The sequence below is a fragment of the Sinocyclocheilus grahami genome, unplaced genomic scaffold (genome assembly GCF_001515645.1).
Source record: "Sinocyclocheilus grahami isolate Dianchi unplaced genomic scaffold, SAMN03320097.WGS_v1.1 scaffold215.1, whole genome shotgun sequence".
NCBI lineage: Eukaryota > Metazoa > Chordata > Actinopteri > Cypriniformes > Cyprinidae > Sinocyclocheilus > Sinocyclocheilus grahami.
This window is the reverse complement of record NW_015505394.1, coordinates 638453-642470: the sequence shown is the minus strand read 5'-3', so window position 1 is coordinate 642470 and position 4018 is coordinate 638453. Positions and strand designations below refer to the sequence as shown.

At 39.1% G+C, this 4018-nt stretch overlaps 1 protein-coding gene across 8 annotated transcripts in view; it reads left to right on the top strand.

Annotated features, from left to right (window-relative positions):
• The window catches only part of LOC107596124 (spectrin beta chain, non-erythrocytic 1-like), an 83384-nt gene that overhangs the window by 34279 nt on the left and 45087 nt on the right, over window positions 1-4018 (top strand). The gene's annotated exons all lie outside the window — the stretch shown is intronic.

Genomic DNA, 4018 nt, shown 5'->3' with positions numbered 1-4018 from the left:
TCATAAATGAACACTTGATGAATTACACTTTTACGAGAATAGAATATTGAAGTGGATATCACTAAACTGCAAGCTAAAACCGCTGTTTTCAGAAAGCAAGTGTGTTTATCCACAGTGGAGAGAGAGCGCATACAGGGTTGCCAGGTTGACAAAGATAAGTAGCACATTTAGCAGATATTTCCGTATTGCGCAAGTGTGAAGCTCTGTTTCGGGGATTACGTTGTGTTCCTCTGCGGCCAGATTAAACCTTGTTATAGCCTATATATTATGCTCTATTCATTATTTTTTTAGAAACCTCGCACTTTTCTGCTCAATTTTAAACATTGTTCTTGTATTCAAATTAAGTGCGGTCCACTGCTGCACACGTGCCACAATATCGATACAGGGCCAGCTGTATCGATACTCGTATCGTCAAATCTCTGTGACGATACATCGTCGTATCGATGTATTGAACACAGCACTAGTACCCGCTTGAGCGCTTCGTTATCAGTTGTAGCAGTTGTGGTTGTATCAATAACAGACCACTAGATGTCGCGATTGAAGAATCAGAGTTGTATTGCAGGGAGCCATGTAGAAATATAAATGAACGATGCATGGTTCTGCTCGAAGCATGAAAGTTACAAGTTTGTGAAAGGACTTCCAGTGCCAGGTAAACGTAAAGCAGATTATGAATATACTTAAGATTCACAAATACCAAAACAATGTGGCTGCACCAGACGCAAGCGGCACGATTTGACAAAAGCAAATAGAAATCCAGTGATGTTCTCTGCTGTGGATGCAATGCGACGCGACAAATCCATGACAGTAAACTGATCCCCCGTTCAATTTCTGACGAACTTCAGCGCTCTGACACAAAAGGAATCGTGAAATATATATATATAGGTATTTATTTAATAGCCTGTAAAAAAATAAACACAATTTAAGGCCCTTACAAATTGGACTGCACATTTTCTTTCCCCTACATATTTTTTGTTTATTTAGCATAATCATGTAAAAACGGTAAATGAAAAAACACTAATCGATTTTCAGTGAACGAGTGTGAGTGAGAAAGTTGCAGGTAATCTATATATTTTTTTCTAATTAATAATATGTTCCTAAGCCTGCTTAATTGGCTGTGGGTGTGCTATACACATTGAAGCTCCAAGTAGCAGAATCAGGCGGAAATGATGACCCAGAACAGGAGTGTGGTGACCTAGGGAGTGTCAGCTGACAGGAGCTGGAGAATATCAGTATGGATAAAAATTTCATTCTGAAATCTCAGTGAAATTCTGCTGATAAGCAGTGTGTGTTTGTGAGTGTGCTTAGGTTTAAAAGTTTTTCTACCCCAGTGTCAGTCACCCTGAAGAGGTAAACATGTACTCCTCCCTCTACATCTCCCTCTTAGTCATTACAGAGAGATGCAGAGAAATTCTTCATACACAGACACAAACAATCCATTAAAACATCATACTAACACAATAAGTCTGTGCATGTTAACAGCCATGAGATAAGGTTGAAAGGGGTAGAAAGTCAGAAACTCATACATATTTCAACATTCACTTTATCAGCATAGGAGTTAATATACAACTTCAAATGAGATATAGATTTGTATGAATATCATCAGTTATCTATATCTGTGGCTGCGCTTACATGTGAATGTACATATTTTCTCTTTCTTTCTCTTCACCTATATCTAGAGTTAAAGGGGTCGTATGACGTTGCTAAAAAATAACATTATTTGGTGTAATGTTTGTGGTTTAAGGTAAAAAAAAACATTTTCCAAATACTGTACATTATTGTTTCTCCTCTATGCCCCTCCTTTCTGAAACGTGTCGTTTTTTACAAAGCTCATCGTTCTGAAAAGCGAGGTGTGCTCTGATTGGCCAGCTATCCAGTGCGTTGTGATTGGCCGAATACCTCAAGCGTGTGACGGAAATGTTATTCCCCTTACCGTATGATGCCGTGTCCTGGCGTGACGAGACAAAACCAATAAAACCCATTATAAACGAGGCATTTGTTGCATCCAGTGGGGACATCAGTACTGATTATAATGATTTCATCGCGCCACGTAAACATAAAACCATGTCTGCATTTGTGATCAGTGAAACGACAAACAAGCGCTACTCTACACTGCTCAAAACTCGCGTTTGAATCATCAGTGACAAATCCTTTAAATATGAAAGCGTATTTACAGGCTGTGAGTCAGCATTATTTGTCAGAACACCGGCATTGTAGGCTACTCTCCCAGGAAACAGCTCGTCCTCCGTAAAATGCGTTGCTCACATCTGTATATTTGGGTTGAACTGTTCTGGAACAGTGTTGTAAATGCAACTTAACCACTGATTTCTTGTTGTGTCCTCTTTTGGAAGACCAAAGAACAAAGTAGTTTCGCTTTCACAATGAAACACACAGCGTCTCCACGATATGGCGGCGGCGGCAACAATACTACAGCGAGAATCAAAGTTACAGCTTCTTTTTTTGCGTGAACATTTGGGCGGCGTTACGCAAATCTTCCCACACAGTGACGTAGAGATGTCGGGGCGTGTTTAAACGAGGCGTTTTAGGAGGGCGTGGACGAGTCTTAACTTTTATCAAGAATGTCTCTTTGGGTTTGAGACTTTAGTCTTTGCAACTTCAGGGATCGTATCTATTCACGAACAGCTTGTAACACTCCAAAGAGAAAGGAAAACTTGAAATCGCATCATATGACACCTTTAAAGAAAATTCTGTCAATATTTACTGTCATATATTCGTATATTCATTCTTCCGTGGAACATAAAAGAAAATATATTTTGTCCATACAATGAAAGTCAGTGGGGTTTCTGTGTTTTATATTTCATTGACTTTCATTGTATGAACAAAAATAGTTTAAACATTCTTAAAATATATTCTCTTCTGTAGAAGAAAGTAAGTCATATAAGATTGGAACCACATGAGGTTGAGTAAACGGTGACAGAATATACATTTTTGGTCTCTTGAATGCAGTCCGCAGACTCTCACACCCTCCCTGTTATCACTGTTGATGTTACTGTCATCTTATGTTACTCTCTGTATTTACTGTTCTGCTCTTGGGATAGTCACAGTGAGTTGTTCCAGGAAATAAATCCTCCCTTCTCACTCTTCCGCTATTCAGATGTTCTTACTCTGGCGTGTTGTATGTAAATGGCATTGTATATGAATAATTGTACATTAATATATGGACTTCATATATGGAATATTTGGAGTCAGGTTTTGTTTACCTACTAAGTTATCTTCTCAGTCAATAGCAACACAAAGTACTTCTAATTAGGGATGGGCATTCCAAGCAAAAATAATATTAGAAAATCGCCAAGTATTATTCAAAAATCGAGCAAGCGGCTAACCATGTCCCTTTAGTGGCTCCGTAGAATGTGTTATTTGTTTTCCGCGCCTTTCTGAATACGGATTCAGCCACAACTCTAACCAACCCAGTCGGGGGTGTTTGTGGTCCACACAGAGCTCTTATTTGACATCGTCCCAAATTACTGTAACCATTATATGCTACGCAAGTCTTTTTTTATGCCACACAAGTCTACAGTGTGCGCGTGAGACAGTGTGTTCTTCTGTTGTCTTTGACAGCTTTTAGGTGCAGGGCTCTACAGTGCAACCATTTCAGTCGCACTTGCGACTGAAAATGACTGCGTGCGACTATGAACATTTTTTAGGAGCACCAGTGCGACTGACCGAATCATCATCATACTTGTGATTGCGCTCAGGGGAGCTTCAAAGGTCTCTACGTGTTTTTGCAGCATTGAGTAATGTATCACAGACATATCGCACAAATCCTTTCATAAGCAAAGTGTAGACAGGGTGTAAATAAGAGATTATTTGCGCAGTGTAGAGAGCTTCGTTGTTTATAAATGTGAGATCGCGATGAACTAAGATGAGTGACAGCTTTTAATGATTTTTAAAGGGGTCATAGGATGCCCATTTTCCACAAGTTGATATGATTTTTTTAGGGTCTTAATGAAAAGTCTGTAACATAGTTTGGTTAAAATTTCTCAATGGTAGTGTAAAAAAC